The sequence below is a fragment of the Rhinopithecus roxellana genome, chromosome 5 (genome assembly GCF_007565055.1).
Source record: "Rhinopithecus roxellana isolate Shanxi Qingling chromosome 5, ASM756505v1, whole genome shotgun sequence".
Taxonomy (NCBI): domain Eukaryota; kingdom Metazoa; phylum Chordata; class Mammalia; order Primates; family Cercopithecidae; genus Rhinopithecus; species Rhinopithecus roxellana.
The window spans coordinates 35192421-35205924 of NC_044553.1; positions in this window are offsets into that span (position 1 = coordinate 35192421).

The window sequence follows — 13504 nt, forward strand, 5'->3', positions numbered from 1 at the left end:
TATTATATTTATTGAGCATTTGTGTGGGTCAGGTACTGTGCTGGGCATTAGGGAGGGAGCAGTGACAAGATAAATGTAGTTTCTTCCTGCAGAGAATAACAGGCTTGTTGGAAAGATGAGCCAACAACCACAAAATATTGAGATGTGTGCACAATGAGAGGACCTCTAAACCCCAGGCTTGCAGGTCCTTGAACGTCTCATGCCCAGTTGCTTTTCCCTTCACTTCATTGTAGCCAATCTGTTCTTGCTATCACAAACTACCCTGTTGGTACTGCAATCAGCACCACCTCTGGAATCTGTTTCAGAAAGCCCCATCTCTGACCCATACCTCCTAGCTCCAGCTCCCTGACATAGTCGTCAGCCTCACCAGTATCCCCAAACCAACAACCACTTGCTCATTATCTAGCCGCCAGCTCCTGTTTCTATTTTCCTTCTTACTCATTTAGATCATAGGGCTTATCATCCCAATCACCTCCTTGAAAACGTCGTCTCCTCCTTGACTCCTCTCTCTTCTGTCACATCTGCCTGGAATAAAACCAAGCCTGACTGAGTCCAGTTTATCCACACATGCATTTGAAAAACTGAATATTACTGGGGGGAAACACATACACGATCCTGCTGACCAGATGCACTTTAAACCCACAGTGGAAATCTGAACAAAACACCCAACACTTCCTTTACGTTTCCCTAGTTAATTAACCTCTCCAGCCTCAAAATGATTATCTTATATCTTCTGTAGTCTCTCTCCTCAAACCTCCTTCAAATATAAATTAAACATTTTTAAATGCTTTTTGATTAGAATAGAAACCATCAGATAAGTATGTATGCATCTTCCTCCCCACCAAATCCATAAGTCTCCTTTATCTATATCTCTCTTCCTGCCCCTGTTTCAGTGGGAAAAGCAGGGTTCATCCAACAAATGCCACTTCCCCTTGAGGCTCTGGAACCCTGAGCCCCAGCACCTCAAGGATTTCCTCTCCTTTTGCTGCATTTTCAATCTCTTTCTTGTTATGATTCATTCCCATCAATGCGTAAACATACTGTAAGGTTTAACATGGTAAAAACAAACACAAACAAACAAAAACCAACTCCCTCACTCAATATCCCCCCTCCAGCTGCTATTCAATTTTTCTTTCACATACAGTTAAAAAAATAATAATAATTAATTAATTAATTTCCACTTCTAAGAGTTTACTCCAATTTCACATCTACCCACAGGACTCCACTGAAACTTCTCTGAAAGACACCCATGATCTCCGTGCTGGCAAATGTTAGGGGATGTTTCATATTTCATCTTAACCCCTAACTGCTCCCTTCTTTAAAGCCGCCTGCCTTCTACTCTGGAAATATCACGTTCCTCTGGTTTTCCTTCTACCTCAGTGACCCCATTTCTGAAATTCATTTGCCAGCTCCTCCTTGCCTGCCTGGCTGCACCTCTGATCTCTAGACCCCTATATTCAACCGCCCACTTGACACACAGTTGTTGGAAGGACAGTGGGCTGTAGGGTGGCAAGAGATACGACAAGGGACAAGTCAGGAGGCTATCGCAGAACTCTGGGCAACAGATGATGGTGGTGATGGATATGGAGAGGAGTGAGTTAACTCAAGAGAAGTTCAGGAAGCAGAGTTATCAGGACTCAGTGATTGATGGATGCTGTGAGGGAAGGGAGAAGGAGGAGTCAAGGGTGACAACCTGGGTGGCATCATTCACTGAGAATGGAAACGGGGAAGAAAAACGGGCCACATATAATACATCCTTTAGAAATGTTCCAGAAACCTGGTTTCTCCCAACTGAGCTTTTAAGAGGTTTTATTCCCCTGCAAACAAAACAAAAAAACTGATATGTAGATACTGCCCATCAAGGTCCACACACTCCTTGTCTTCCACCCGTACAGGGACCATATTTATTTGCTCAGCACTCTGTCTCCAGTGCTAGCACTGCATCTGGTATACAGCAGGTGCTCTATGAATTGTTACTCAGTAACTGAAAACCTAGTTAGCAACCCCTTATGAACAGTTAGGGACTGCACCAGAATGGGTGTCTTTTACTTAACTTCCCTGTGCCTCTCCTTCCTCATATATAAAATGAGAATATTAGTGACGACTTTCTCCTAAAGTTATTATAGGAATTAAATATCATAATAAATGTAAATGCTTACAGCAGTGCATGCTCAAAAGAGCTATTTCGATTAATAATATACATTTTTAGGAAACTTCTACTCTGCCACGTGGAAGAGCCAAATGACTTTCATGATTTTTTTTTTAACAGAAAACTGTGGGTCTTCAGGAGAGTAAGACTTGAGACTTTGCTGAAACTTCTGAGCTCTGCTTCTGTCTCCTAGGTGCAAAGACCTGGTCTGTCTATGAAGTTCAGTGTCTGAGAGATGCTACTGCCATGGCAGCCCCCGTTCGTGTTTCTCTTGGTCACCTATCCTCTGCAGAGGAAGCCAAGTCTGCTAATGGGGTGGGTGCTGTGCGGACACTCAATGTTGCAGTTAAACCACATCCCTTAAGAAGGAAACCTAAGGTGGCTACTCATTTGAGGTTCTCCAGTGGCCACACCAATGACATGAGTGTGATTCCACATGCAGGACAATTTAATGGCTGTGCAGTCATGCTCAAAAGGTAAGCACAGAAGGCACAGAAGGACAGCCTGCCCTTGAAATGAAACCTCTCTTTCCCTTTGTATCCAGAAGGAAAATCTCATTAGAAAGATCCTCCAGAGCCACAAAAATAAGCATATGCCTCAAAAGGAGGGCAGAAAGCCCAGGACACGAGGCGGGGGTCGCTGAGATAAAAAGATTATAGCTAGAAAACAGCCAATCCCACCATCATAGCTGCTACCTCATCCCTTCCACACTTTCCAGCCCCCATACTGCGCGGAACAGCAGGGTCTGCTGAGGGAGACTAAGAGGCGGCCAGCCCAATGCTCAGTACACTGCCGCAGTGCTCTGCCATCAGTAACAACCAGCATTTGCCTGGTGCTCTGGAGTTTACAAAACTCTTTCATAGAGATACAATGGAGATAATGTTTTCAAAATGCTTTCCAACTTTTTTTTTCATTTCCTTTTGCCTTACGGCTACCCACTCATTGAATCAATGGCATTCATTGCTTCAAGTAAAGGCCAAAGGCAGCCTAGAACAAAGGAGTCATTCCCCAACTTCAAGTGTCAAATGCAATTTTTTTCCTTCAATCTATAGAGGACAACAGTTTTGAAAGCCAAGATTTGTTGAAGGAAAAAAAAAGCATTTTCTAAAATCTAAAACTCACTGTTTACATATCAAGAGTAAAGTTTGGAAGTCTGAGCACAGAACTCTACCAGGCTACTGGGCAGGCTGAGCCTATCAGAGAGATGAAATCACTGAAGATAGAGATCTTCAAAGGCTGTCACTGAGATGGAGTTGGGAGTATAAGGTATTTATTGGACTCAGCAACTGTGAGAGGGAGAAGGATCGGGAAGTGGGAGAAGTCAAACTTCAAAGTTAAGTCCAACAAAGCCTCAGCTAAACCAGAGGGCAGCTCCGAAATGAGTATTAGCCACTAGAGCCGTGTGTCAGGCTGAAATCGCCAGGCTTTGATGTCCCTGCCTTACCTGGACATGAGCTGCCCTGTGAACCTCTTGCCCTCAGGTGAGGTGGCTCCCTGCTGCTGAGAAGTGCGTGAAGGGCTGCCAGCTGGCACTCGCAGCAGCTGGGGTGACATTCCTTCCTGAAGGGGGATCTGGGAAGCCCATGTCCATGTAGACCACAGTGACCTAATAGTTTCAGAAAGAACTGGAAAATGAGGGAGAGAAAGGCAAAGGGGGAGATTTGTGTATCCTCACGTTCTAGAAAAAAAGTAATAGAGTTCTAATTCCTTGGGCATATCTAAAACAGTAGCCCAGCAGGCCAGAACACAAGGACCCTTTTCACAAAGACTTCTGCAGGCCGTGCACTCAACAGACAGACTTGCTAGGAATGGCCATAGTCCCAGTCCCAGGAACAGTCTTGGACCACATGGGCATGATGTACTAAGCTACTCAGATTACAATGGCCAGTCTTTATGGTCAATTCTGCTCCTTGTTCTCTAGCCCCATACCAGCACCCCCATCCTCTGCAACAACAGCTGCAACAACAACAGAGATATGACAACCTCCCTCTCTGATTGCTAAGGAAGGACTTCAAAGCACATTGAGTAATTTGCATGTCTTATCCCAGGACAGAGAGAATTATAATAAAGCGTTCCTTGGCTTTTTCTCTTCAGTACCAGAGTCTTATATGTTCAGTTCTTTGGCTTTTGAGTTCCAAACCTATAGGAGAACTTCTAAGCCCAGCAAATTTTGAAGCATCCCTGATGAATTCCTTCATCCTGATTATTTATAGTAAAGGAGGCATTAATCTCCCCACACAGGGATGGCAGCCTTCACATAGCAGACTAAGGAAAAATGATGGTGCTAACTCAGACCCTGAGGGGTTTATTATATTAAAGTGAAGGAAATAAATCTCCACACTCTATTGTATTTGAGTCAGGGCCCCTCCACTTCTTGTTCTCACTGGCCACCCCCTCTGACGAAACAGAGCTCGGGGAGAAAATGATAAAGCCAAGCAAGAGGCAGGCCTTTTTCCGGACCACTCCTTAAACCACCACATACTAAAACACTCAGGGAAGGCTTTTATTCAAACTCTGAGAACAAAGGCAGAGTAAGGCTAGTACAAACGAAGTAAGAGCAACAAGCATCCAAGAGCAAAGGCTGAACATCCAATTCCATTCTGTGTAAATATAGCTAATGAAAATGTCTTATCTGTTCATTTTTTCCCCAGCCGATGGCCTGCCCAATGCATTCCGTTTTATTGAGAGTTAAGGACTCCGCCAAGTTCTACTAACATAAAATGTGTTCTCATACAGTTATAGTACAGAGGGAAAAGGGGTTTATATTTTTGTCTTTTATCACACAGCCTAAAAAGCATATGGTATTATCCACATTGAATGTTTCAGAAAGAATGGGAAGAATTTAACCCAGATTTGGCAAGCTCTAAAATTATTTCCACTCTAAAATATTATTCATTTTAAATAATATTTGATCTGCAAAACTTGACTACTATCAACATAATTTAAACTCCCCCTTAGTATTTAGAGGACTAGAATATGCCTTCCAGTGAAGGAAATAAAAAGCATAACTTTGAGAAGACAGTGAAGGCCTCCTAGGAACTGAAAATATTTTAGACAAGTTTCACGGCATTGGAGCCGTACAGCAGTTAAATTAGACCAAATCTGAACTGGGTCGAAAATTAGGAATGTTCACTCATGCGCTAAGCCAGTGCTCAACCCCAGTTTTAGTGCCCAACTTGAGTCTGGGAACGGACAAGGGTCTGGGGAATTTGGCAGGTGCCTTGTGAATGTGGGAACCATCGAGTGAAACGCCATTCAACACTCAGTCATGGATGTGACTCCAGTTAGAAACTCATGTGATGGTTAGAGATTAAAAAAAAAAAAAATGAGACTCAGTAGATGAGCTGAAAGCTCTTAGTCAAGCTGATGCCCACACTGGTGTCCTGCTCCAGGATCTTGAGGGAAAGCCGCCCGTGGGACAGCAGCAACTGAGGCAATGAAGGCTCCACATCAATGCATTTACATTCAAAATCCACTAGGCATTTTGTTCTTAGCAATCACTCACTCACCTTGCTAAGGGTTACCCACGAGATCTGACTCTGCAATGTTTAGATTGCAAAAGGTAACTGCAAAACATGAACTTTTTTTCTGAATGTATATTATGTATTCCAGTAAAAAATTAAAAAATAAACAAGTAATATTGACAAGCTGGAGTCAGAGTACGGAATAGCTCAAGCCATCTGCTTCCTTTCCCTGCCTTAGTCTTCGTAGTGATCAGGGACGCCTATGGAAACCTTCACACCGAGGGATGGGGGAGCAGACAATAAAGCGCAAGGGTGGTCAACGTTGCGGACTCCTCACTCAGTGGCAGAGAGTCAGAATGCCTTTTCCAATGACAGATTTCACAAGCCTCCTAACACTACATTGGCCTGTGTTCCCTTCAAGGGAAGTGGGAAAGCCCAACCTGTGTGGAAGCATCAGCAGGTGGAGCTGAAGAGCTAATGGAGCCACTGAGTAAGGGGACAGCTCAGACATTTGGATGAGATAGAAAGGCAAATGTATGAAAAACCCTGCAGAGTCCTAATAAGGTAAGCAAGCAACAATAAGGAAGGGGCTCCAGGTCGGAGAGAATAATTATTCTGATAAACTGCTAATCACAGACAACCTGCAGACATCCTGTTTCCAAATACCTCATTCACATGTAGGCCCCAGTCGCAGGACCTGATCTGCATACCTTATCTGCGTGTAGCCCCTCCAATATGACCCCATAAAACTTCCCTCCAGCCCCTGCCTCTTTGCAGACAACCCCTTCTCTGCTGTGCTGCCTGTTGCACCCTTGCAATGTATCTTTGAATTTTATCAAATCTGCCTTTTTTTTTTTTTTTTTACCTATAACTGTCCTGGTAAATTCTTTTACCACCCACAACGGTGGCCCCAGCCAGTCACACCCTCAACAAACTCAGTGTGTTATTACAGGGTCCTGTGGATGTTATCAAATAAAATTCAAGGTGGACTAGCTTATCTACTTTATACATTCATTCAATAATGTTTATTAGATACCCACCATGTGTACACTGTGTTGTACGCTGGAAGTGCTGTAGGAAATTAGGCAGACATGATTTCATGCCCTCATGAAACAGATTCTGAGGAGTTGGCTCAGCTTAGTAGTTAAGGATATTCATAGGCACTTTGGCTTTAGACAGACCTTTGTCGACATCCTGTCTCTGTCACTTAGAAGCTATGGATCCTCAGATCTTGGGTAACTGACTCAATCAATCATCTATAAAGAAGGGCTTAGCACTATTCACCCCAGTAGTTCTCCACCCTCCTGAAATCACGTAGGAATTTTTTTTTAATATCTATCTCTGAGCCATCTTTATAGATTGTGATTCAATTGGTCTGGGTAAGTACCAAATCATCAGTCATTTTAAAAGCCACCAGACACATCTGGTGAGCAGCCAGTGAGAACTACTCCTCTATTCATTAGGGTCTGTGGGGGAACTGCACTGAATAGTGTACGTGAATACCTTGTGCTTAGTAAACATGTTAGCTTTGATTCCCAAACATCACAGCTGCCGTCTAGCTAATCAGAAGAATCAGAGGTCCAGGTATATGGGGAAGACTGTTAACCTGAAGCTGGTCCATGAGCAAGTAAGAGCTGAAGATCTTTCTGATGGTTTTTCCCTATGGGGAAAAAATGACTGCCCGTCTATAACTTGATCACAGCTCAGTAACCACCGCTGTGTTGATTTTAATGGGTAAGCTTACTTGGCTATTTCAAGAGATGACTTATTGATTGATTTATTTAAATTTCCATTTTTAGCACAAACCATCCAGTGCTTAATATTGTTTCATACTAGCAAATGTTAATGAAGAGTAGAATTAAGAACATATCTTAGAATCTTATCTGGCCCAGACCTTTCATTTTACAAATGAGAACAAGGAAGACCTAAGAAGTGAAGTGACTTTCCCAAAATCAAACATCCAACAGGTGCAAAGTTTTGTTTCATTTGGTCTCAGCACAAACTTGTATAACAATTTAGCTGTATGCAACTTTACATAATACAGATGTTCTTCGATTTATGATAGAGTTATGTCCCGATATATCCATCTTAAAAAGCAAAACAAAACAAAAAACTGTCCTTTTTGTATAGTTCTTTTAAAGAAACACGTATGTTTATCAAAATGTTTAAGTAAATGAAAAGTCATAATTATAAAAAAGAAAATAGAAGCCAAAATGCAGAAGGGCTCCCTACTGGTTGTATTAGAGTCTTCACAAAGCAAATCACATGTGCAGTGTACTAAAATAATTTTCTGATTAAAGAATACGTCTATGAATGCTTTTGGTTAAAAACAAAAAGCTTTTTGAAGATGGAGACAGCAGTTGCATGGTTTTCCAATCTCTCCAAATCCCTACATAGAAATAGACAAAGCAACTAGATAGCAAATCCAAAGACTCATGGACAAGAGTTATAATTATGTCAAGCTATCCCTATGAAACTCAGATACAAATGAGTGGGGACAAACTATCATGATGACACCAACTATGCATGGTATCAGCTTCTATGAGAGAGAAGTACAGGAAGGGCACAGGGAATCTGACTGACCTGAGAACTGGAGACCCCAAAATACAAAGCAGGTATTTGCTAAAGTGCCATAAGATCATTCAAGAACAATAGCTACAACTCTAAAAGGTTTGGCTCATTCCAACAGCAGGTGAATATAGAGGTCATAGTAAGGTCTGACCCACATGAACTCTCAAAACTGATCAGCAAGAGCTCCTGTCAGTACAGGGCCCAGTGCATGGAGGTCCTAAACTATACATTGAAATTGTTACCCATGGCAGAAAAGCTAAGCAGGACAGAGACATTTGAGAATAAAGGGAAAGAGAATATCCAGATAAACACAGGCGTGGAGGACTGTGTCAGGAAACCTCAGAAAGCAAGTCATGTTATTTTTGAACACTGTAAGAAACAAAAGAGGGAGCTCTGCGAATTGAGAAAAGCCATTCCTTCTAAAAGTTCAAGAAAAATTAATTTTCTATAAAAATGAGAAAAGAAAGGCATAGAGGTCAAAGCCCACACACAGTTATTGTAAGAATTAAAGAGCTAGGCATGGTGGCTCACACCTGTAATACCAGCACTTTCGGAGGCTGAGACAGGTGGATCACCTGAGGTCAAGAGTTTGAGATCAGCCTGACCAACATGGTGAAACCCCGTCTCTACTGAAAATACAAGAATTAGCTAGGCATGGTGGCGCGCACACCTGTAGTCCCAGCTACTAGGGAGGCTGAGGCACGAGAATCGCTTGAACCTGGAAAGTGGAGGTTGCAGTGAGCCAAGATGGTGCCACTGCACTCCAGTCCTGGGTGACAGAGTGAGACTCTGTCTCAAAAATGAGTAAATAAAAAAAAAAAATAAAAGATAATAAGAAGTAGAATTACATCCCTTCAGACAATAGAAGTGTGCCAGGAAGACGTGTCCACAGAACAGATCAAAATTGCAACCTTCTAAAATCTAAAAAATAAAAAAAAAGTGTGAAGGAAATAATACAGAACATAAAGAACAACCTAAATCAGAAGTAGAAAAAAAAACCTCAGAAATTAGGTAGTAGGACTCTGATAAGAATAAAGGATAAAAGAATAAAGGATAAAAGCCATCTCAAAAATTAATATCAAGCTACAAGGAACACAAGAGCAATAAACACAACAGATAATGTCTTCAGAGACAGAAAAGAAAAAGCATGAAAAATTTTTCAGTCAAAAAAGAAATTGGAGAGAGATAAAGAGGATTTGTAACCAAGTTACAACATGGAAGTTACTCAAAAAATGTGCAACATAGAAATAGTGGAAGTCTTTGGAAAAAGAAATCCAGAGAAAGAGGGCAGAACAAATACTAAGGACTACAATTCAAGAAAACACTCCGGAAATAAAAGGATTTGAAATTACTTAGTGAAAGAGCACACTACAGACCTAAGAACGCTGACCTACTATGACCCACACTATGATATATTCTAGTAAAATTACTGAAGTTTGAGAGAAAAAAAAATCCTTTGGGTATCTAGAAAAAAAGGGCAAGTGGCTTATAAAAGAAAAAAATTAGATAATTACTGACTTGTCAGTAGCAATGTTTTATGGTAGAAAAAAACCAGAGTAACATATTTAAGATATTCAAAGGAAAAAATGCAAGCCAATGATTTTACATCCAGCAGAGCTGACTCTCAAGTACAGAGATCATTGACAAATTGTTACCAACATGACAGAACTCAAGCAATATTGTTCCCAGAGGCCCTTCCCAGCAATCTACTAGAAAATAAGTTGCAGGTATCAAAATATCTAGAGAAACAACCACCTAAGGACTGATGGCAAGCATTAAACACATAGTTACTTATAGAACCAAGGCAAAATGTGGGTTAAAAGGGAGAAACAGTAGATTTCATGACTATACCCTGCAGCAATGTACAGAGATTATAGCTCTTAAAAGAATAGAGGGAGAATGGAAGAGCATATGCACGAATGTTTAACTCTTCTCAGTATTTATGTTGGGTGTGGTGGTATCAATATTGTCATTTCACACTGGTATATAGGCAATGGTACCACATATAGGTAATGTGATACCATTACCTATATACCAGTGTGAAATAACAATATTGATAAATTATAAATTATAAAATCATAAATTATAAAATTTTGGATATTCCTATTTTGTCATCTCCTGTGTTCTTGGGAACCATAACGTGTGGTATGAAAGAAAGGGGACACAGAGTTAGTATAGAAAAAGTTCAGATTAAAATAAAAAGTTGTCATCATGAATTTGAATGCTAAGTATCAGTAATAACTCATGATGTATTTTATTAAGAGGTAGGAATGTGTGTTTGTGTGTCTGTGTGTGTGTTCGTGTGTGTGTCTGAGACAGAGAGACTGAGATTTAGAGACGATAACCCACCCAGTTTCAATGAGCACCACTAGCAACCCAGATTCTTAGACCGCAGTCTTGAAATACACTCCACTTTAAAAAAATAAAGATTTTGGAGAAATGGATGATTTCATATATAAGATAAGCCTGGAACATCTTTTTATACCAGGTAGTGAGGAAGCTATCAAAGATGATTAAGATCATGTCAAAGATGCTCAGAAATCACGCTGAAGGTGCTCCCACTGGCTAATGATGAGACAATTTGAGCTTCAACATGGATAACAATTGCAATTGATTGGAACCCATCAAATATATTTAAATATATTAATTCATAATAACTTAATCTAATTGGTTATTTATGGAGGAAAATAGGGAACCAATTGATTGTTTTGAAAACCTATAAATAAAGAGAGAGAATCAGAAACCAAGTACCCCTGGGTATTCAAAGAGTAGATGATTGAAATCATCTCTTTGTAAAATATTCACACTGATGAATGAAGAATGAATTAGAATTAGAATGCCACCTGTGATGGTTAATACTGAGTGTCAACTTGATTAAATTGAAGGATACAAAGTATTGATCCTGGGCATGTCTGTGAGGGTGTTGCCAAAGGCGAGTAACATTTATTTGAGTCAGTGGGCTAGGAAAGGCAGACCCACCCTTAATCTGGGGGGGGCACCATCTAATCAGCTGCCAGTGTATATAAAGCAGGCAGAAAAGCATGAAAAGACTAGACTGGCTTAGCCTCCCAGACCACATCTTTCTCCAGTGCTCGCTGCTTCCTGCCTTCAAACATTGGACTCCAAGTTCTTCAGCTTTGGTACTCAGACTGGCTTCCTTGCTCCTCAGCTTGCAGATGGCCTCTTGTGGGACCTTGTGATCATGTGAGTTAATACTACTTAATAAACTCCATATATACATACACACATATATATATGTTACAGATATAGACATATAGGTATATATCCTATTAGTTCTGTCCCTCTAGAGGACCATGAGTAATACACCACCCTTTGGCAACTCCCAAAGAATTAATGGGAGTTAATTAACGGGAGTAATGAGCATGAGTGGCTGCTCACATTACAAAAGAGAGATGAGTAGACACAGTGTGCTTCCTGTAAACAAACACATCGCCACCTATAGCCTTCCAGAGGGATAGGACTGAGTCTGATCAAGCCTCTGCATCCAGCTGCCAGCTTACAAAAACATAGAAGACGGGAACATATTGAACTATGTCACAAGGACACATCATCAAAATCAAAACTGTAGGAAACTCTGCAGATCAAATGCCCTGGGCTTTTCCCGGAGACAAGTTATAAGAAACAGAAGACAAAAAAAAAAGGGAGACCTATAGACTAAAAGAAAGTTAAAAGATACCTTTTTAAGGCAAAATTAAGTTATAGCATCCTAAAGATGCACTCAATTAGATCACAGACTATTAAAACTACACACATGAAGAAGTGATTGCAAGTCAGGAGAGTGGTTACTTTCAGAGAAAGGGAAGAGGGGAGACTGAGGCTCACAAAGGGGCTTCTAGGGTGGCTGGCAAATTTCTATTTCTTGACCTTGGATGTTTACAAGGGTGTTCATCTCATAAAAATAATAATAATATAATAAACTATTCATTTATGTAGCTTTATCTGTGTGTTATTTTACAAGAAAAAGATCTTTAAGATGCTTTTGCAAAATGAAGAATGTGTGTACAGCAAATCTAATTCATCTCCTAAATTGTCTTTTCTTGGTAAATCCATGTTTAAATGGTAATTTGCTTAGAACAAGCATGTTCTGGCAATGTGTTTTCAAGATCATTGCAATGTGATCAATCTGCAAACGTTGATGGAGAACCAACTATGTGCAAGGCACTTCTGCTGTTCCATTGCAATTGGCTTGTACCTTCAGACACTTGCTCTCTCTCTTGAATTAGTTGACAATGTGCATTGGAAGTTTTCACTTTGAGTTTGAGCTTTTTATATTATTGGGAATTTATTTGTTGATGATGTTTTATGAATTGATTGAAGTACTGTGTGTTAAAGAGGAGAGGCTCACAAGACACTTCCACTCAGCACAAAACTAAATGCACCTAGGCCACTCTCCAGCGATCAGGGTGCTGCTTCCTGCAAGTGTAGACAGCTGGGACTCTGCTTGTTGAGAATCTGCTCTATACTGGGCTATGCTTTGGTGACTCATTATCCCAGCCTCACAATCACATCATACATCTGAATATCTAGTTCCTAGAAATGACGGTTTGGGAGAGGTTTATAAGGGATACCCATTCCCAGCAAAACAAAGGAGGGTTTGAGACTTGTTTCCCACCCAAGATCACAGACATCAGGAAGCGACTTACTCTGTTCTGTCAGATAGAGCTGGTGTCTAAATAAAGAACTTACCAAGCATATCAATGTTTGCGTTTTTTCTGCAAAGCAAAGTAACCATGAAAGTTGCAAAACTACAAAAATTTTTACGGAAAAAAATGCTTCTATTTCAATAGAGAAAGAAAGAAAGAGAGAGAGAAAGAGAGAAAGAAAGAAAGAAAGAAAGAAAGAAAGAAAGACAAGAAAGAAAGAAAGAAAAGAAAAGAAAGAAAAGAAAGAAAGAAAGAAATAAGACAGAAAGAAGAAAGAAAGAAAGAAAGAAAGAAAGAAAGAACGAAAGAGAGAGAGAGAGAAGAAAGAAAAAGAAGAAAGAAAGAAAGAAAGAAAAAGAAAGAAGAAAGAAAGAAAGAAAGAAAGAAAAAGAAAGAAAAAAGAAAGAAAGAAGAAGAAAGAAAGAAAGAAAGAAAAGAAGAAGAAAGAAGAAAGAAAGAAAAAGAAGAAAGAAACAGGAGGGGAGAGGAAGGAAAGAAGGAAGGAAGGAAGGAGAGGAGGGATTTTCGTCCCCGCCTTCCTTCCTATTCCGGGAGGGAGGGAGGAGGGTTGGGCGGAGGGAGGGAGGGAAAGGAGAGAAAGAGAAACAAACAAAACAAAGAAAAAGGAAGGAAGGAAGGAAGAAAGACATCAGCCA